The 23,501-nt window shown below is 37.4% G+C and overlaps 1 protein-coding gene across 1 annotated transcript in view; it reads right to left on the minus strand.

The window, feature by feature from the left end:
- The window catches only part of LOC134534779 (uncharacterized), a 113,285-nt gene extending 90,374 nt beyond the window's left edge, over positions 1-22,911 (minus strand). Inside the window, exon 1 of the mRNA XM_063373357.1 lies at positions 22,800-22,911. The gene's annotated coding sequence lies outside the window, so the exon portion shown is untranslated. The remainder of the gene's footprint in view (positions 1-22,799) is intronic.
- Between the last annotated feature and the right edge of the window lie 590 nt (positions 22,912-23,501).

Consider the following 23,501-nt stretch of genomic DNA (forward strand, 5'->3'; position numbering starts at 1 on the left):
CTAGATAATTGCAAGTTTGTACATTTTCATTAAAACGAATGCATTAACAGTGTTCGGGTTCTTACCTGGTCATCTATGCTTTGTGTTGTCCCAGTACCTCCAATATTTTTAAACCGTTTCCTGAATATCTTTTCCAGTATTAACTGCGCATATTTACAAGCATAATACAACAAAATAAAGTCCAATTGATGAATATTCGATTAACTTTCCATGTTTTGAAAAAAAAAAAATATTCAATTGAAATATAAAATTATGCGCCAATTTTCGTATGTATTACTCAGTATTATCTCGGAAAACGTATTTAGTAATATGCTAAAAAATAACCATAGCCATGTGTTGTACAAGGTTACAGTATATTTCTTGTAGTATTACAAACCAAACAACAGTTGTCATTAGAAACCTTCTGTGTTCGTCAGTGCTGTCGTCGTTGTGTGTTGTCCACAATTCTTGTTTAGTTTCATCGTTGGTTCCGTCTGTCCGACATCGGCTGATTCAGTCCGGTTTCCTGCGAATTTTTTTTATATTCATATTTTCATTTTTTTTATTTCCAGAAATTTTTCCATGACAAACTGTGCAAAACTGCAATGTCGTATGTCCAAAAGACTGCACGTTAAATCGAAATTCTCCATTGCATGAATCATTTAAAGAACGGATGGATGTGATTGTCTCTCTCTCTCTCTCTCTCTCTCTCTCTCTCTCTCTCTCTCTCTCTCTCCCTGTACATATATATACACACACACACACGCCGCTGTGCCCACACCACATTCCCGACTGTCCCCGAGTGCCCTCACGTATCCGGTCGGCCACTCCCGTCCGAGCACACTACATGGGCTGGAGCCCCACCCTTCTGACCACAACCAGACCGGCTTTATAAACTACGCAAGGAACTCAAAACAGAAGTAAATCCCTACTAATATTATAAATGTGAATGTAATTTTGTTTGTTACGCTTTCACGCGAAAACTACTTAACCGATCATCATGAAACTTTGTGCACATTTTCTTGGAGGTATTAGAAGTAACATAGAATACTTTTTATTGAAAAAAAAAAAAACAATATTTTTTTCCGAAGGGCAAAACAAATTGTTATTTGTATGTATGATCGTCTGACTGCGAGTTTGAGTAATTTGAATGACATTCAACTCCATCTGGTGTTTCAATAAGTAAATTAAATAATTCGCTAATTTAATAATATAATACCGGCGGTCAATTTACTATTCAATTTTATTTTTCTGTCACCGCCAAGCAATACTTAAACTTTTTAAATTTTTGAGGTTAGGTGTCTATTTTCTTCGGTGATTGTTGTTTGGACATTGATGCTGAATGTTATATTTTACTTTCAAGAGAATTTTGTAATTTAGTGAAAATGATGTGGATCTAATTACTCAAGTTTTCCCGGACTTGCAGCAAAATTTGAATAGTGATCGGTGGTTGTATGCAAGAGCAATATTGGCGCCAAAAAAAATTATATCGTTTATAAAATCTGCACTTATGTATATTTTAAAAGAGGTGCAAGGGTAAATGGAGTATTTGTCAATAGATACAATCATGGATACAGAACAAAGCGCTTCATATCCTTCGGAGTTTTTAAATTTTCTTGAACTTTCGGGTGTACCCTCACATGAACTTCAAATGAAACTAAATGTAGGCCTACAAGTTAAGCTTATACGAAATCTAGATGCTCCTCGACTATGTAATGGAACGAGGCTTCGGATAACACAATTGGGGCAGAATATTAATTAATTAATTTTTTATTCTACGTTAATACTTCGAACTTTCTAAAATGTTAGGATTAAAAATTATTTTTTTTAATAGTGAAACATATTTCAATAAAGCATGTTTTCAGTTTTTTTTTTTTAAGCTATATCGGATGTTAGAATTTTTAAATACTGATGATTCCAGTCACGCAATAAAAAAAAGAATTACCATATTTTTTTTCCTTTGCAATGATCTTTGATACTTAAGGACATAACGCGAGCGAAGCCGCGGTTAAAAGCTAGTAAATAAATAAATATATGTGTTGGTACTTTTGCAAAAGATTCTTTTGAAAACCAGTTACCAAATTTTAGTTTGTAATAATCTACAAGAAAGATATTGAAACTTTTTTACAACATGTGGCTATGGTTATTTCTGCAAGTATGAAATACGTGTTTAGAGATATTTCTTTCGAAAATTGGCGCTTAATTTTATATTTTTTATTTATGTTTTATTTAAGCATGATTTTTCGAAATCATGGAAAAGATTTTCGAATATTCAACTACTGGATGGACTTTATTTTGTTTTATTGTGCTTTTTAATGTTAAAACTGAAACGCTATTCAGGGAACGGTTTACAAAGCACTTTAACCTTTGGAGGTACTGGGACAACACAAAGCATAAATGCCGGGGTAAGAATCCGAACCCAGTATTTTTTTTTTAAGTGTTACAGTAATTTTCATGTAAATATATGCAATTTCATATGACTATTTCTGTACCATTAACAAACAAACAAAAAATACTGTGCACTAATGTAAGGTGTAAATTCTCTCCAACGAGGTTTTGGGGGGAAGAAAAATATTTTTGTGAGACATTTATCTAGATTCCAAAACAATTTAACCAGAAAAGTAACAAATTAAATCTCAGCGTCGCGTGTTATGTTCGACATTTCATTTTCTTGTCATTACTTATATTTCAAGACATTTCATGTGAATTTATCGCGTTAGCTCTCACGCGTTTTATGTTTCATCTCAGATTTCCTCAACAAATATTTACTGAATATTATATAATAGCCAGCGAGCGGTACAATGTTACGTAAGTGTTCGCATTATGATCACTTGCTTGTCTAATAAATATCTGGTGAGAACATTTTTGTGGTCAAACAACAAATGAAAAGAGCTGTCGGAATTAATTTAAAGGAAAATCCCTGGGTAAATATCAATGTAAGGAAAATGAAACAACTAACTAGGTGACGAAGAGAGCTGCTCGAATCAATGCAAAGGAAAATCAAATAACTAACTCGGTGGGTAAGAGGAAGTAGAAAAACTTCGCATTCATACACTTGCTCTCTGAGAGTAATTAAGTGTTATGACTGTAACTGTGACAACTCTAAAGTGCGGTCTGATTTTTATTTTATTTGTTTGCTTTTATTTTATTTGTTTGCTTTTATTTTATTTGTTTGCTTTTATTTTATTTTTATCTTCGGGAGGGCTTAGGCCCTCTCGTTTCCACCCCTTACAAGATTTTTTTTTTTTTCAACGTTTCGTCTCTGAATCCAGCGCTGTTCGAAACAACCCCTCTCTCTCTCATCTTTGAAGAAGTTAGCCACTTAGACGACAGGCACACGACTTACAATGGCCGCGCGCTCTCTTACAGACTTCAGCACCCCATAATTACTTGGTGAACTTCGTCCAGAGAAGACGACAACAACCCCAACAGAGAAGTAGGCCAGTGGACGACCCCTTATTGCGACAGCCTCGCCCGTTTAGGGCTACTACCCAACCATGTTACCGGTACTCCACACTAAAGGAGGGGTAAACTACATTCGACTACCAGTTTCTTAGTAGATTTGTTCTTCAGCCCCATTTCGAGTGAGAAAAATAACGGTGGTTAGTTAGGTCTTGCAATCCGTTTAATACGATCGTGGAAATAGTGACGGATTTTTCCCGCGTAGTTAAACACTAATTTCCTTTTAACTTTTTATTAATGTATTTATTTAAGTAGTGTTAAAATTTTTAAAAATTTCGTCCAGCCGATGCGCATTTGATTTTGAACGTTTCCCGTTCGAAACGGTCGGCCTCGAACCTTGTAAAACCCTCATTAGTTCATTGTAAGAAGGTGTATTGCAAGCACTCTTGCAGGACATTTCTATTCCAGAGTTCGTGTAGAACCAGTAATTATTGGCTCCGGGTGCCAATGCCAGGTGAGAAGGTACTGGGTGTTCTCGGAGTGCTCATGTTTTCTTCCCAGCCCTCATGCTACTGACAACGCTTCATTACAAAATAATGGCCTTCATTACAAGCTATACAACCCATCTAAATTTAAATAACATGTAATTTATAACCAACAAATAATTTATAGAAATTATATATAGGGCCTATATATCCATACTTGTTAATTAAGGGAGAGAAATGGGTTTTGGTTAAAACAATTTTTTTAAGCCACAAAATTTTTTTATCGTATGATTGTCAAAATTTGGTTTCGTTGAAACATGATATGCCTGAGGTTAATAGTGACAAATAGTTTCCCCTGTGAGGTAATTAGCATGTAGCGTTAAAATCATTTTTTTTGGGAATGACTACAACTCTAATAATACTCTTAATAGACACTAATTTTATGATATTTCAGTGTTAATGAATGATATTTTTCTTTACGAAGGTACATTTTCAATATCAAAATTAAAGAATTATTATGGACTAAAAAAAAAAATGTTGATATCAATATCTTGTGGTTCCAAGCCATTTACGAGTATTTGAAATGTAGGTATTGTCATCGTTGACTTGCATTCTAAGGCAGTTTTATTATTTATTTAAGTATTTGATTTTGTGTTGGTAGAGCTGATAGGAAAATTTGATGTTGGGGGGGGGGGGGGGGTGTTTACAAGTCCTAAACTAAAAATCGATACTGTCCCATACACCAATGCCTTGCTTACGACTTGAATTCAGAACTCTTCGTATTGAATTTGGTCGAAGCTCTAAATAACTACGTCACGAATGTTGGTCGCTCATGTAAATAGGAGTTTGGAGTAGTGCTGGTTCAAATGCAAGGCTCATAATTTATGAGCCCTGAGTGGGTAACCAGATATGGGCTCCAGTCCACGTCATCTATGGGACCTACATATATCCAAATTGCAACGGAGTCGCGTCTGTACATACAATTTGGTTTTAATAAGTGATATAGAGGCCAAAACAACAATTTATTTCTCAAAATTGTTGAATTTCTAATAATTTGTTATAACAGCAACAGCAAGCAAAACAATCCAATGGATTTAAAAATATTAAGTGCGGTAGTAATATAAGTACATTAAGTAGTTAAGAAATATTTGTGGCTTTATTTTTCAACTAGGTAAATTATATCATTCCCACAAAACGCAAATATTTGTTTTTGATGGCAATTATTTAATGTTGGTTTTGTAAACTTCGCAAGAAACACAAGAGCGCAAGGACGTAACAAAAGCAAAAAGAGATGGTATTTTATAAAACACGTAATTCGCAAGGGCCAATCCTACACTCCAATTTAAAATTGCAACACTGTAGAACAAAATTTTAATTTGGATTATTTAATAGATAATGTTTTTTACTATAACATGTAAAAATTGATGGATGTTAATTAAAAGCGTCATTTGCTTTCACTATGGAATAGTTTAATAGGGCCTAAGTAAAAACATGACGCGAGAGATAAAAATCAATTCGCAACCTTCTATACGCATGACTTCTGTCTGCATCTTTAAAAGTTTTCGGAAACTTCACTTCAAACGCTAGAAGTTGAAAGTTGGCCGATGCAAACGTTGCTATTTTACGTCTTGCGTACTTAAAAAAAGAAAGAAGAATATTTGAAAACAGCGTTATTAAACTTTTTTGCTTATTATGTTTATTGCTTTTTTGAGTTTCTTGCGTAGTTCTAAAACTCCTTAAAAAATATTTATAAATCTATCATTCAAACCAACAAAAGGAAATAATTTGAAAGCAAACAGCATGCAAAGATGTTATTTCCCCCCCCCCCCCCCCCTCCCGGCCTGAAATATTTCTGTGCATTGTGCTCCGAAGTACAGACGTCAACTTCTACCGGTTGACACTCGAAAGAGGATATAGACATACACAATGGACAATCATTTACCTTTAACAGTCCGTAGGTGCCAACCAGGACCGGAAGCGCCCGCGACGTCATCGCGGCGTGGTACGTGCGCGCGACACCACTTCCTGCGAGGGACGCTTCCGGACGAAGAAGTCCCGTGTGTTAACCCGTGGCCCTTCCCTCGCTATCAAGGTTCGCTTACAATCACGTTGAACATTTCTGGAATCCATTATCCATTGACGTCATAAACACGGCCAAGTTGTCGTTCAAGCGATTGAATGCTCTGGTTTCTTTAAAGATATTCGCTCCGGATTCGAATTCAATTTTTCCGTTTTTTTTTTTTTTAATGGAATTAGTTAGCATCAATCTAATGTATCCTGAAACCTGCGGAAATAATTTTCATAGTTTATTTTTAAAGGCATGCATGTCTTAAAGATATACTTCCAACACAATAAATGGATTTATATTGTTAACATTCACCACGGAAATAGTTCAAGCACTTGAACAGAGTGTGAAATGGATACCAACAAATACTTTAAAGGTCATTGGATCCATTCTTTAAAGAGAATTCACGTAAGATTTTTGGATTCAATTAATTTCACCCAAATGAATTGAATTCAACAATTATACGATCGTATCAAAAGGGTATTTTTTCTCTCTACGCGAGAAGGCTGTGAGCTCGCGACTTGAGGCTGTTCCGTATCACCACAATACCTGCAGTTGAGTTCGGTTCGAACGAGAGTGCCACTGCAGTGTGAGAAACGTTCGCACGAAGTAGAACACTGACATGTCTGGCTGCGGCTTCCCGTGATGCAGCTGGTTGCAACATCCACCTGACAAGGCTGTTCGTTTGTCCGATGCAATTTTTTTTTGACGTGACAACGTCTAATAAATCGATGAACGCCGGCTGCACGCACGAATAAGGATGACTCATTGTCCCGTTACGCTCATTGTCCCGTTACGCTCATTGTACGCTTACGCCGCATTTATCTCTCTTCCACTCGATTGGAACAACCACTGAATTGGACTTTTTCGAGGCACATTAAACTTGAAACACTCCCATTCGTTTCCTACTTTTCCTATCATCGTCCTATCCTTAACAGAATAACACAGATTGGAAGAAGTTAAATTGCAAACATGTATAAAAGTTACAGTTAAAATAATCTGTTCGTTAAAGTAATAAACATATTTGAATTAATGAGTGCAAATAAAATAAATTTATCAATTAAATTGTAGATTTCATTTCACTCCTTCTTTGTATCCATACAAAATAGTGATAATTCAATAAAAATGATTCAATTTTATTCATAAAAGTATGCAATAATTTCATCAATGTTTTGTCACGTTAAACTATCGTCCGTAAACCGACTTTACAGACAACCAATTTTTTTTAGTCAACTTCTCATTTAAACTCACAACATTAAATGCATTACTTCACTGTTAGAAATTACAGAAAATTTGCGGTTTTTCAACGAAGAATTCACCTCAAATATACGAAGAGTTCTTCGTGATTTCAGATAGCTGTATCTGCGTAGAAACAATGCCGTATTTCGACTGCGAGTTTTTTTTTTTTCCGTTATAAACAAGGTAAACTCACACATGGAAGAAATATTTGTGTTTATGCAGTAGATTTAACAGTTTTTTTTAAAATATTAGCTTATATACCAATATTATTCTTGTGAATTCATTTTGAAGTAAGTGAACTTAGTACCCGTAAATTTACGAAGATAACGATAAATTTTCGGAGATCCCTGAATAATTTGTAACCAGCGTTCTTCGTAAATTTAAGGTGAAAATATTTTTTTACTTGCTTGCTGGAATAACTTTTAAAATGCTGAATATTGAGTGGTGAATAATAAGCCACCAAGCTGAAGATTATATTAGGCCCTTGCTTCGTACGGCTGTACACAAAAAAAAAAATGTTGCGAAACTGGTTCGCTCGGATAACTTACCCAATTTTAAAAATATATGAGTATCTTCGGTAGTTGGACTCGCACTTTTACCAACCTAGTCTCCTCTTAGCATGAAAGTGGAGCCTTGCAATTCAAATGCCATTACGTGCGAATTCTGACTGTATACGCGAAATTCACATACCCTGGTGACTGGGCAAACTTCATAGCCGGATAAGCAAACCAACTGTATCAGGATATTTTTTTTAACCGTTACTCGTATATGCAGGAGACAAAGCGCGGGCCATTCGGCTCTCAGGACGATTCTAGTGGCGTGCAATTTTATGAATTTTAAAGTGACGGAATTCCACAGCGAAAGATTCAGAATTAGGTTCTTCTGGCGAGTAGAGTAATGACGTTATAGTTTACCTTAAAACAAAAATAATATATATTGTAAATACAAATTTACCATCTGAGCTAGTTTTAATAATTGTGAATAGCTTGATTCAAGATATATTAATAGCAGTAAAAAAATAGGCGTTTTTAAATTTTTAGAAAACAAGGTATTATTAACGGCCATAGAATAACAAAAAAAAAATTATGTTATAATAATTTTTCTGCAATTTTTACGTATAATTTAATGAGTGGTTATCTTAATATATGTGCTTGTAACTTATATAATTTTATTACGTAACTCGAACTGATTTACGTGCCGCATTCAAACAAAATGTAGATTTAGAATATAGGCTTTAAAGGCCATAGTTACTAGCCATTTCTTGGCTTCTGAGTTAATACCACGTCCATGAAAATGCTCTGCCCAAAGTTTCGGCATGCCTTGTGTCAGCCATCCTCAGTGGCGAGTAACAATTGTTACAGCAGTTTTCACTCGCCCTTGAAGCATTCCGAAAAGTCGAAAAACATAATTTTCATGGTCGTGACCCAAACCCAGAAACCAATAAATAGTTATATATGTATATATATAAGCTTTAATATTTCTTTAACTGTTTTTACCAAATGTTACAAACTGCTAACCATTTGGTCCTTAAGTCTATTCTCCGGTATCAAAAAAAGATCAGAATTGTCTCAAGTCAGTTATATAAATAATTTCATGCGGTAGGTATTCCTAAGCACTTCAACAAGTTGCAGCCTGAATAACTGGTAACATTGCAAGTCACGCTCGCTGGTGCTCCCTCAAGTCACGAGCCATAAGTACCGCAGAGTTCCGTGACCGAGCAGCGAGGTTTGGGACGGAACGCTTTAGGACTTTGTTCGTTGTTTTTCTCTGTTACAACAGCCACCCGATCAGCTGCGGTGAATGTGAAGTAGCATATTTTGAAGGCGGTCGTGTCGTGGTTACAATTTCCTCTACTACACGTAAACGAGTTTTTTTTTCTTTTTTTTTTTTAAGGCACTACTGATACAGCCTTTGTTAATCTGGAAGGGGTATAAGAAAGTGGGTTTGTACGTTTTGATTGTTATAACTACTTTAATTTTTTTTTTAATCTGTAAACATCTTAACACTAGTCATACGGCATTTGGTGGGAGTAATTTCGCGAATGGAACGGAAGTAGGTAGTACAGAACGGAAATGTGCAACAACCACGTTGCTACTATCTGCGGCGGATGGCGCAATCCAAAGTTCACAAAGCCAAAGGGAATCTTTATGGTATTTACTGTTTAATGAATTTTTACCAAATGGGCAGTATTTCAGTAAAATTCCTTGACGAAAATCAGATCCAAAACCGCGATTTTTTTTTTCGCTTTTATCGGAGCCGTTTCATTATGTAGTTTAAATTTTCTATCTGCTAATCAAATAATTCAATAGTCGACGACGCTGCTCCGGCAACGAATTCTAGCGGCCGGTGCGGAAACTTCTTGCGATTCGCGTCAAGAAATGTAGTTTAAAACACAATTTGTATGTGTGTGTATATATATATATCGCTCGGCCTTTTTTTAAAAGAATTATAAGTTAAATTTCGTGTCCGAGTTTCGTAGGCTATTATAAGTGAATTTGTTACATGAGAACACACATGTTTGCTCGTTCGAGGTTAGATGTTACACATCTCTGCCGAGTACTGAAGGACTAGCTCATTTTTAATTTTTTTTTTAATTTTTTCAAAAAAATTTACATGTACATGGATTCCCTTGGATTCCTACTCGGTATATCGTGCTCTAAGAGTAACATTTCGTTGTTATCTTTGTTTGAAACCCGGATACTTGATGTATCGTCTGTTCAAAAGTGATCATTTAAATGATCATCTGTGACTTATAAATGATCATCTATGACTTATAAATAATGCAACCGGTATTATTTCTCAACGCCCCGTGCATCGCGTCAAGAGAAAGATTTCTGCCGGTCTTGTTGAGTATCTTTCGTGAATAAATCGATAATTTCACACGATACTTTGCCAAAAGCAGGCTGACTACTACGGCACATAAAATATAGGTGACCCTACGTTTACCGCTTAATAAACGACAGTTACGCATTTTTATAGTTAAGCCTTCGTTAACCAAGGGATTTTTCTGTAAACTCATTCCGATATATATATATATATATATATATATATATATATATATATATATATATTTGTGGTTTATGGATCACAAATGTTAGGACCAGACATTTATTAAAAGTTGTTTTAGAGGTGTGAAAAGACTCGCAACTGATATTAATTATGAACACTAGAGTGAATTTTACCACTGCATAGTATATGTATGGTAAAATTTGAGGTGAAATATGATGCATTTACGGGGAAAGTAAATTCGGTAAATTTATTGGTTTAATTATTAATTTAAATTTATTTTGATTATTTTAATGAATAAAATAATTAATTTTTACACGTGTTTATTTTTTTAAATTTATACTTTACCAACCGTGTTTATATTATTAATCCAATCCTTTTATTATTATATTTATTATTTGAATATAAAATAAAGTCAGTTTTTTTTATCACGCCAAGTAACGCACATACATAAGTACACGCACGAATTTCTTTATTGATGTTATAATTTTTAAGAAATTTATATGTTATCCTCATATTTAATAACTTAAATTGTTAACATGACAACGTCTAATAAATCGATGAACGCCGGCTGCACGCACAAAAAAGGATGACTCATTATCCCGTTACGCTCATTGTCTCGTTACGCTTTGTCCCGTTACGCTCATTGTACGCTTGCTCCGCATCTATCTCTCTTCCACTCGATTGGAATAACCATCGATTTGACTTTTTCGAAGCACATTAAACTTGAAACACTCCCATTCGTTTCCTACTTTTCCTATCATCGGCCTATCCTTAACAGAATAACACAGATTGGAAGAAGTTAAATGGCAAACATGTATAAAAGTTATAGTTAAAATAATCTGTTCGAAAAAGTAATAAACATATTTGAATTAATGAGTGCAAAGAAAAGTAAATTTATCAATTAAATTGTAGATTTCATTTCACTCCTTCTTTGTATCCATACAAAATAGTGATAATTCAATAAAAAATGATTCAATTTTATTCACAAAAGTATGCAATCATTTCATCAAATGTTTTGTTATGACGTTGTCACGTTAAACTATCGTCCGTAAACCGACTTTAAAGACAACTAATTTTTTTTTTTTTTTTTTAATGTTTTGGCATTTCTCAGCCGCACAGTGAAGTGGCCACATTACAGTTACGCCCCTCTGGACACGTGGACGTCTCCGGCGCGGGATCCGAGCTCGCGAAGGAGGCGCGGAAGACTGCGCCGGCCTCACGGACCAAGAGTCGAGCGCCGCTCCGTCGCGCGGTAGGAGGAGGAACCCATTACAACCGAACACCGCGTTTTTATCGGCGAGCAGAAGCGGCGGTCTCTTATCTTCCCCCCCCCCCCTATCCCCCCTCCTCCCCTCCCACGTGAAGTGCTCCTGACCCTCGTCTGCGCGAGGGCAGCGCACCTGGAAGCTACTGCGAACTCCCCCTCTTCCCCCATCCCCCCCCCCTCCAGAAGCATCGCGCCAGGGAGGAGATCACAAGGACGCGGGACAATCGCTCCTCTTGAAAGCGTCACGTAGCGAACCCGACGGGATGCGATCATGGTCGCGATCCGCGAGGAGGATCGTAATAAACCCCTAGCTTCTCGCGGCTTGAAAAGGCTCAACTCGGTGGAGGAGGAAGTGGTTTCTGGTGGAATGCACCAACTGCTCGAAACGCACGGTAAAGAGATCATCAAGAAACGAGTAGGTCTTGTGAAACGCCGATTTCTTTTTTTTTTTTTTGTGGGCGCGATTTACTTGATTTTCAACTCAATTGCACCTAGCAGAAAATTGTCAAATTCTGTAGTAATTTTATGTTGTTTTTTTTGTGATTTTTTTCAGGTCCTTTAATAACGTTTGTAACTCGTTTCAACTTCCGTACGTATCAATATTTGGTTTTAGTATAATTTGTATTTTGAATTTCTTATCAGTGTAGCAAGCATGATGATGGCGACGTATTCCTCTTGCTTCAAAATTCTAAAAAAAAAAAATTCCCGTGCATTTTCAATTGCATTTCAGCTGCATTCATAGATATTGGGCAGTGCACTTCATATTTTTGGAGTCACTGAATGTACTTAATATTTCACTGGCTCTACAGTATCCCACACGTGACAACTTTGTGATGCTAAATAATAATAATAATAATGTATTACTTCTAAAAAAATTCTTACTTTCGCTCTTATCTTCCAATTTTATTTTGAAGAAAATATTAAAATATAAAACTAACACATGCTATATACTAATATGACTGACTTATTTCCTTAAAGTATGAAAAAACGGTAGCATGTAAATAATTGTAATACACGTGGCACTGAGATTTATTTACCTCCCCCTTTTTTCCTTGTAGTTTTATTATTAATAAATACAGCTGAATTAATTTATTTTAGAGTGTGCTTTAATGGGATTATTACATTTCTGAAATACGGAAGGGTCTCAACTGAGGTTCCGTATTATCCAAGCCGACCTCAAGCATAATTACCAGCGAAGACTGTTGAAACATTTGCTCGTGGACCTAGAAATTGCCGTGGGAAGCCTAGAGAAGAAAGTAACCTCAAAGATGCCGTTTACTGGTTGGGCAAATAATCTAGCGACGTGAAAAGAATCCACACCGAAGAATAGGTGGAATAACTTCACCCCAAAAATTGATACCACTGAGCCAACTGGTTTACTTATTTATTTATTTATTTTCTTAGCACCCAATAGACTCAGTTGATGAGCAGTGGCTCTCTGAATATAGGGCTTGTCAACATGGTTACAATTTTTATTAAATACATGTATATGATTACATACACTATTACTAATATATGTACAATATATACATTAGCTAGCATAAAAGTTATATTACAACTTTCTAATAATGGATATTATGTTAAACAATTAAAATAAGTATTAATTAGCAGAGTTTGTTGAACTTACTTCATGTATTCTTGTTATCCGAGAGTTTGCTTGTCCGACGGTTTCTGCGGTCTGCATCAACTCTGTTAAAAACCCTACTGGTATTCAACTCCCGAGGTAGAATGCAACTGGGAAATGAGTTGAATTGCCCCACACGTGACGGTGTAATAACTGCCCGAAGCGCAGTGTGGTCGGAACAAGAGTCTAGCGACAGCAATGCTACCGTCCTGCAACTGGCAGCAAATGCCGATCCTCTCCGAAGTTGGCCGATCGGGAGCGCCTACCCCTTGGATGTTTGATTTCCAAGTATCTTTAATGTAACTATCCTAACCAAATCAACCGTCCACAAAGTTTTAAAGTATTTATAATGTAGCTAACCTAACCTAATTGACCATTAGTTATGTCCTTATCTGAAAATTACAATTTAATTAATAAATTTACTTTTATTTGCATTCATTATTCAAATATATTTATTACTTTTGAAATTATACGTGCTCGTATTTATTTTTATAAGTACAAAAAAAATTCGCACCTGCCGGGGTTCGAACCGGCAACCTTACTATTAGATGATAGCGCCGCTAAGCGCTCAGCCACGAGGCCATATTTGACAATATAAAAGTTTCAGATGACATATATGGTCGTGCCGCCGGCCCCGGAACGAGCGTGAGCGATGCGGCAGCCGGCCCCGGAACGAGCGTAAGCGGTGCGGCAGTTGCAGGAAGGTAGTTGCTGTCGCTAGACTCTTCTGTGGTCGGAGTCAGAGGGCTGTCACTAGACACGGCCTACGATGAACTTATTGCGCAGTAAGGATTCCGTCCATACCAACATCAGAATGTCATTCACATTCAAAGCTGAAATATAAATAATTTTTAATGATGTAACTTGTTAACAAACAACAACAAATTTTACTTTCATAATATAATTATTCTGACTCGAACAACATGATAGTGTCGAGGGACGAATTAACAATTTTTTTTTTTAATAATAGGTGCGAATCAACAAATTTTACACCGTCAGATTGGAGTCCTTGGTTTTTTTTAATCGCGCTTGTTAAATGATTTTTGTGTTTTGAATATGCCTGTCTGATACGTATATTTAAATTAATAAATATAATGCTTAACTTTCAAATAATGTGTAGCACCTAAATGTAAAGGAATCGTGAGACCTAGTTAAATGTTTATGTTTAAATACCAACATTTAAGTAAATTTTTGTGTGGCCAAGAGTGTTTGAATGCGTCAGTTGATTCTAGAAAGCACTAGCTAATGGTGCTTTTTTTAAGGTGTTTGTAGATACCACTTCAAATTAAGTCAATTTGTTTGTATTGCATTATATAGGCATATATGCAAATTAATATCGCGATTTTACGAGAGAAAGATGGTTATTAACTGTGAAAAAACTAGGTTAATCTAACATTGTTTCAGACCACCAACGAATACCATCTTCCGTCTCTGATAACATCTTATAAAATCCTTAATTTTTATGTCGTGAATATCAAGACTCCACAATACAAATTAGGCGATATTTTATTAAAACGTATAAAAGTCTTAAAGAGACCTAGATCCTGATACCCAAAGCATTTTAATTACAACCTAGATCCTGATATATTTCAGGGCAAAACTTTTTTTTTCTATGTGGTTGGTAGTGTGAAGCCTTATTTTCACAGACGAGAGAGCCAAAACCCGAAGTTCCCCGAAGTTCATGTTTTTTCCGTATCTTTAATGTAGCTATCCTAACCAAATCAACCGTCCACAATGTTTTAAAGTATTTATAATGTAGCTAACCTAACCTAATTGACCATTAGTATCCTTTTATCAACACCGCCATATTTATTTACAATGAACAAAAAAAAACGAAGATGCACAATCGGGAGTTTGGCTCTCTCGTCTATGAAAAGAAGGATTCCCGAGAATCATTAGTGACCGATTTCAAAGAAATAAAATATGGAACTATGTTTAACCTGGGAGTGAAATCTCTGTTTACTCGTATCCTCCTTGGTAGGAGTGAAGGATGCAGTTTCCCGCGACAGCCGCCAGGCGGCAGTGCAGTCGCGCGGCCGGGGTCCGTCACGGAGGCGCTGGCAGGCAGCTCAGGCAGGGTCGTTGACGAGGGCTTGCTAGCTGGGGGGGGGGGGGGGGGAGACGCCAAGGCTAGGGTCGTTGACGACGCGGTCTCCCAGCACAACACATTATTAAACAAGCCGGGTGAGTGCGAGTAACTACAATGGAGAAAAAAATAATTCCTACAAAGACTAAAAAAAGAATAAAAATTGATTGTCTGTAAAGTCGGTTTACGGACGACAGTTTAACGTGACGTCATATCAAAACATTGATTAAATGATTGCATACTTTTATGAATAAAATTGAATCATTTTTATTTTAATAATAAAAGAATAAATACTTGAGATTATACTAGTAATCAGATTTTTAAAATGCAAGAATAATTAACCTTTGTTGCCGAAATTGTTGTTGTAATAAGCAATGAAAACCACATTAACTTTTCACTTCACTTTATAAACAGTCGCGTGGAAGAGAGATATATGCGACGCAAGCGTACATTGAGCGTAACGGGACACAGCGTAACGGAACAATGTGCGTAACGGGACACTTTTTCGTGCGTGCAGCCGGCGTTCATCGATTTATTAAGACGTTGTCACGTCAAAAATGTTATTAGCAATACAGGCAAAATGTTTGTAATTTTAAGTTTCTACGTCACCGAAGTTTCTTGCGAAAAATTACGTTTATTGCCGATCATCAAGAAATTCTCAAAACTGCGTGCGTTCTCAGACATCAAAATACCTTTTACAATATGAAACTTAGGTTAAATGCCCTTTTCAACCCACTTTACGATGGGAATATCCTAACGTCGTAGATACCAAAAACACACTCCCAAAGAACACAGCTATACCTAGTGGAGGAACGTTTTGTGAAACGCATTATCCCCAAACAGTTTTTGAAGCGTCACACTTCCAAGCAATACTTTCTCCGCCGACCTGCGTCTGTTTGTTAACGGCCGTCACGAATAAATAATTGCTCGGCGTTCAATGATCATCCGAGAGTTACTTAACCTACGACGTCAGAGGCCTGCATTGCGGCGTGCGTCAACTGGTAGGATGGTGGCTCTGTTTCCCAACCCGTGATGGTTGTTCCATTATCATGTCATCACTATCATTAGAGGGCTTTTCTCCTGTAAACGCATAATGATTGCATTTTATATTTCATCTCAAAATTTCCCAACAGGCGTGTGCTGAAGATTATGTTGACGGCGGTAAATCTGTCGCGCGCTTGCTCGACCTTCAACTCGGAAATGGCGTTTGGTGAAAACGTGGCCAGAAAATTTGTGACCTAACTACAAATTAAACTGAGCTCGAGCGATATAACAGCAAAGGCCAGCAAACAAAATAACCAACTCAGAATGAGAGGCCGAACCTTAAGTTTAATGCAGTTTTTTTTTATTTTTTGGAAATACGTCATTGCAGTTTTGCACTGTTTGTCATGGAAAAATTCCGAAAAAATAATAATAATTATTATTAAAAATAATATAAACAGAAAACAAGACTGAATCAGCTGATGTCGGACAAACGGAACCAACGATGAAACTATACTTTACCCTGTGAGATAATGGCGTGTAGTATTAATTTTATTTCTGAAAATAACTACAACTGTAGTAATTCTATTCATATACACTATTTTATGATCTTCTTAAATCTCTTTCAGGTGATTAGACCCCGCCATATCGGATTTTTCCATCTGGTCAAGGAACAAATCATATCTCCCAGACCTTCTTTACTTTGTTGCAACCACATATTTACTACCAGGCTCTAGTCTGTAAGCGCCGCGGGAAAATAACTTATTACTTCACGCGGGCGACTAAAACTATCCTGATGATCACCCCAGTTCACAAGTGTTGATTTCAAGTCCTGTGCCATGTCAAACCAAACAATTTAGCATGGAGGTTTTATTGCAAGTGGTAACAAAATACGGTATGTACATAAATAATTTCCCAACTATAAATTTTAATAGGATCAATTAGAGCGTTGTAGTTTGTTGGTTCAAGGTCACAATTAAAGAGTGACCTAAACAATTTTGGATAAGCGCATGCGCGAGTACTGCATTACTGTTTTCTCGCTTGCAGCGCCTTCTATGCAAAATGGCGACTCCTAAACGAAGCGTTCTCGGAGTAGTGAATCTGTAATTTCAGTTCAACGTGCCCATTGGAATCTCTTTGTACGCGTGCAAGTCCCTGACCGTTGGATTGCTCGTAATGGTCGAGACGACAGAGCTCTTTTTGGCTGGCCTCCACGTTCACCTGACGTAACACCATGCGATATATTTTTTTTTTCCTTTGGGGCTTTATGAAAGATCGTGTCTACGTTCCGCCGCCACCTAATGATTTGCCGGAGTTGATACACAGAATTGAAGAGGCTATTTGCTTCCATTACTCCGGACGTGTTAACCAAAGTGCGGGAAGAACTGGACTTTATGTTGGATGTGTGTCGTATAACTAAAGATGTACATATTGAAAATTTGTAAGAAAAACTAGGTTTGTTTACCTTCAATTTGTTGTGTGATTTGTTGTAAATATGTAGTCTAAATTAAACTGTTGTAATATACTATTGAAACTGGAACATTTTAAATTATGATGTATGCTTAAACGAAGGTAAAGTTGCTATATTAAAAGATTTAAAAAAATATATATTTTTGCCTAAAAACTGTTTGAACCACTATGGCATCTCTCGGGAACTATATATCCCCCTTAGTAAATAAATAGCAACGTCTGAAAGACCTACGAGACCACGAAGTCTAGTCGTATCGTCAAATGTCTAAACTAATTATCGAACAACGTCGGAGGCAATGAAGCTTGCATCAGGCCGGGAACTGCCTGGATGCGCAACTTTCCCGCGGGCCACTGCAATGTGCTGAAGACGTGAAAACATTTCGCAACGCCCGGTGTTGATTGCCCCGACACGAATATTGATACATGTTCATTAACTTCCCTCACCTCTCCTTTTCAACTCCCCGCGTTTTCACGCAGCGAACAAATGTTGTGAAAACGAAAACATCATGTTTAAATGAGCTAGCTTCCTGTGGAAGATGATACCTATCTCACCGAAACAAAGAATTTGGTATTTTTACAATTAACAAAGATTTTCTCTGGACGTTCTTCCTTTGGATGAACGTTATCTCGTATTTAATGCGCCAAAGATAGTTATATATTCTTAGCTTCGCAATCAACCGGAATCGATGTACTATTAACGTAAATATATTTAAGTGGTACCTTAATTTACAATATGCAAATAAATCTTACAATAATAGTATATGGTATAGTTTTTTGAAGTATCATGTTTTAGAGAAGTAAAATAATTTGTAATTTAAGTTAGGCTTTACGTACTGTGTGTATAACTTCAATTGACTCAAATGTAAACGCCTACTAACATAAAATTTATTTCATTTCGGACGCATCCTCCTCGTTAGAATTATTGATAGCTATATGCCCCTCTGTTAGAAGACACACAATAACTACTTGTAGCATTAAAAATAATATTTTAGTCATTAGTATAAAATACTCATTTTAAAAATGTTAAAAAAAGTGAGCGAATCGGTAGCGAACAAATTCGTGTTATGTTACAAATATATTCATAATACGAAACTTGGACACGAAATTTAACGTCGAATTCTTTAAAATAATGCCGAGCGTGATAAATATACGCAAATTGTGTTTTGAACTAAATTTCTGGACGCGAATTACACGTAGTTTGCACCCGCCGCTACAATTCGTTGTCGGAGCAGCTATGCCAATTATCGAACCATTCCATTTGCTGACCGAAATTTTAAACTATATAATGAACAGGCTCCTATAATAGCGAAAAAGACTCGAAAAAATTACGTAACCCCCGCTTTGGACCTGTGTGAGTCCAGCTTTAACCTTAGCCCGGGTGACGGCCGGAGCCAGGGAGGCGCAATTTATCAGGCGGAATATGGCCACTAGACAACTTTGTGCGGTTGTGAAATTCCAACATCAAAAATTATATTTTTAAATATAAATAAAACATAAAAATTCCTTTAACATAATGATTTAACAAAAAAAAAGAGTGTTACAGACATTATTAGTTCAGAATTAATTATATGGTGTATCAATGGAGTCTCGTATTGAATATAATTACAAAATATTATATTCTGTAAAAATTTCTGACAGTGTTGAATTATCTTTGTAGCAATTAAATAAGAATGGCTGCCGTGTGCACATATGCATGCATGTGCTCATGTGTATTTTTTTTTTTTTTTTTGCAAATGAAACTGAGCGTATGATTTTCAACACTTATACTTTAAGGCTATGCAGTTTTGTTTTATTAGTTAGTTTTGAAACCAAAGATAAAGCGCTTTAACAAAGTGTTTGGGTTTCTCCGTGTTGGAAAATGGATAATTTGAAATATTCGGGGCGACGGAAGACTACCATATATTATGTACTGGAAAACTACCATAATGACAGTATTCCGCCTGGCCTCTTCGAAAAAGGCGGAAAAGTACTTGGAGAGAAAAGCAGCTGTACTCATTCCATTGAGTGTATAGGAAAATATGGCAGAATTCCGCCTAGCCCTTTGAAATTATGGCAGTTTTCCGTTATGGTACTTCTCCGCCTTTTTCGAAGACAGGCGGAATACTTCCATATGACAGTCTTTCAGTATGGAAGTCTTCCGCGACCCAAAATATTCATGGTGAATATTCTCAGCAACAAACGACAAAAAAAAATCAAGTTGGCCAACATTTCCTTTCAAAAAGATAACGACTTTTAGATTGTTAGGTCGCCGTTAAATAACGCGCAATTCGTTGTTTTACAAATAAAATAAGAGCGTTGGTTGTAGAATTGAACAGCGACTGTTTATCTCCCTCGCTCTGTGGCCGGAGCGCAGCGCGCATTCTGGCGGCGGGTCCGAGCAGGTCTCGCACCCGGCTCCAACGGGGCACGGTCTAGCGCGCGCCATCTTGGTGCCTTCATTCCCTCGTCGTCACGCCCATGCCGAGGTTATACTGCTGCCAGTTCGTCACGGCAGCTCTCTTGCGTTTTGCGCTTCCTCGCAAATTCTGCCGCCACGTGTTTTCTCAGTGTTACCTGATCAACGGTGAAAAGTCACGTATTTCGTTCGTAATTAATTTTGAACTTGCGCGACATTTCACAGCTGGAACGTCTGAGATTCCGGGTACAATCATACTTACAGGCTATTCTTTCTGGCATAAAAAAAAAAAATCTTTCGTGAATTCAATGCTGCAATTTCTTGTTTTTCTCATTCGCCTTGCTTCAGTGGAAAACAATAGAAAACTAGCGTATGAGCTTGGCTCCACCTCCTCAGTGAGAATTTTAATATTTTTTTATACTTGAAGATTTATTTTTCTTAAAAAATATTACTATAGACGTTAATTTATATACATTATGCAGCCGTGACAACACAGTACTTGAGCTTCCGGTGAGGAACCGTCATGAATTAGTCAAACTAAAAGTGTTATTAAAGGGTACTTGTCTGACATTTTATTTATATTTTCAAAATTAAATACACAATATGATGCAGAAGCGCAAATCTTTAGTATTATGAAGGGGAAGAGGAAGCCGTAAAACTTCCCTGGGTAAGGGGTGTGGAGAGAGACCCGCGTGGACACAGAATTCGGCACGTAGGTTTAAACCGACACAAGTCATGGCTAAATGGGTGCTTGCATGTTGTGTGCTGCCCATATCCTGGTCTATATGCATGCAATATGTGAGAAAAAAAATTTAAAATATACCGCAAGTTTTCCATAAAATATAGTTTCGACGTTCATGTTCATCGAACCCGTTTCACAGTCACGATTTTGCAAACACAAGAGGGGCCCCCTCGGTGAGGGGCATCTTAATTCCCCCCCCCCCTTCTCGATCTAAGCTCATGGATGATTATAGAGTGAAACATTGGTAGAAATTGTCGTTGAAAAACTAAAATGCAATCATACAACTTTGGGCTGGAAGCCGAGCCACGTTGGGCGCGTCAGGGAAGTCGTCGCGATATGGCCAGAGATTAGAGAAAGTTACAGATGGAGCATAAACACAGTTTGTAGGTATCTCTGCTGAAGCCAGGGGACGTAAGGGGGAAGCAGGTCACCGCCATATTGTGCAATGAAGAAAATCGCATTTTCTCATAAGTGATGTATGTATGGTGTTGGAAAAGTGCATGAATATTAAACAATTAAAGACTGTTGACTCGAGAAAAATGATTGTGTACAAGAGTATGTAGTAAACTACATTTCTATATACTATATAAACAAATGGCCGCCATATTCTTACGTGAACAAACTGGGCACAGTGCTCAGAGCTTATGCTCCATCTGTAACTTTCTGTTATCTTTGGATATGGCTAGTCGTGTCTATACTTCACTGGCTTACCGGTACAGACAATATTGCACGCACACATGAAAGCCGAGTTGCATACTCAGGTGGGGCGGTGTGCATTCCCTTCATCGTGAAGATCAACAACGTCAAGAAAACGAAGAAAAAAAAATTTACAAGTTGACCTTACTTGAACCAGGGTTAGTAAGACTTGCAGCCGGGTACTGCAACGTCTTAGGGACGTGTACAGTGTTATCTTCGATGGCACGAGATTTAACTGATACGAGGTAAGGAACAGAATTGCCTCGAGAACAACCAATCACAACAGAGCTCTCGGAATCGAACCAAATACCTCATCAGAGAAGGTACATACACTAACCATCAATATTTTGGATATGCCATTTATTTCTGTACATTTAATCTTCTATTATTCGTTCTGAAATTTTCACCATTAGAGGATATCTATAGAAATAGTTCCCAGATTTTTATAAAGTTTTTTTTTTTTTGCAGTCTGATACTAATTAAACGTTTTTATCCTGCGATCGTTGTAAAAGAAAATGAATGATTGATTCCGATAAGCAGGTGACTACAAATTCTATAACATTTAACATTAAAATCCAAAGCTCTACCAAAGTGCTGTCAAGCCACAAATTGTAAATTAAAAAAAAAAAGCCTACATTGCTGTGCTATCTGCTAATAAACGTTTAAAAATTTCAGAATAGTGAGCATCATTGCTCATTTGTTAAATTTTACTAACAACATTTTTATACAAGTATTGTTTCATCTTTTTGTAATATTTTTTTTCTTCTGACATTTGAAACTATGAGCACCTTGGATTGTTTCTTACTGAAGCACCCACTTCACTGAGGTAAGATACGCTACCCAGGAGCTAACGGTGCCCTTGAGAACCAGATTGCACCAGATGCCGCCAACTAAATCCGGAACACGTCCCAGTCTTACCCGGGATTCGAACCCAAGGCCTCGCGCATCGTTAAGTCGGCTGATGTTTCATACGTAGACCCCATGTTTATAGGTTTTCCAAAAAAGGCTGTAAAAAACGTATAATTTAAGTTGTAGAAATTCTTAAAAATTAATTCAAAACTAAACCGATAAAAAAAAATAGTTCCAGCCAATCAATTTAAACATCAGGCACTCATTGAAATGATACGTCAATTTGTAATTTTCTGCAATCAACGATCAAATGAGTTTACGACTTGAAATAACTGTTGAATGTTTCCGTTTCTAGCCCTCGAATGTCCCGAAAGCGATGATTCGACAACGACAAAAGCTATTTCAGCGCGAGCCAATGTCGCCCTTACAGCTTTCCTTCCTCCCGCACCGCACCGTAAGGCACGGCCCAGCGAGTCGGCGCCGCTGTTCCTGTGACGTCACTGCACGTACCTGCGGGGGGGTGTTGTCGGCTGGTGTATTTGGTGCCGCAGTGCACTGTCGCGGAGAGCGCGCGTGTGTGTGTGCCGACTGCAGCGCAACTCCGTGGCCGGTCGACGAACTGATCTCTGCAGAGCACCGCACGCCGCTCTTATATAGGCGGGCCCTCCTCCTGCCCCCCTCCCCCACGGGGGTACCCGCTATGCGCGAGGTGCTTCGCTGCCGCCGTCGTGGTCCCCGACGACGAAGACGACGAAGACGACGACGTCGCTTCCGGATGATGTTTCTGAACGCCTCTTCGACACGTAGGTGGTCTGCGGACGATGTGTGTTGGGAAATGTGAGAATTTCTCCTTCTCGGGTCTGTACTGGCGATATCTAGGTCTTTCATCGCCTCACAGAAATTGCTACTTAGTTGCGGAAAATTCCGTGCCATCAAAGACTGGTTACTGTTTTGTATTTATGATATATTTTTTTTAATATGCAACCTTCGTTATAACCAATTAATAATTTAGTTCTTTTATTTTCCTGCCCCTTCTTTGCATAAAGTTTTGTAATTAGTAAGTTCCCCCCCCCCCCCCTCGCCACCAGGAACCTGCTGAGTGTCTGTACACTTTGCTCAAGGAAGTATGTTTCCAATTGCTTTTTTTTTTATGTGTGGGGGGAGCCATTTGAATGGAGCTGCGAAGTGTCTTATTCCCCCCCCCCCCCCTTT

This window comes from Bacillus rossius, chromosome 8 (genome assembly GCF_032445375.1).
Source record: "Bacillus rossius redtenbacheri isolate Brsri chromosome 8, Brsri_v3, whole genome shotgun sequence".
Classification (NCBI taxonomy): Eukaryota; Metazoa; Arthropoda; class Insecta; order Phasmatodea; family Bacillidae; genus Bacillus; species Bacillus rossius.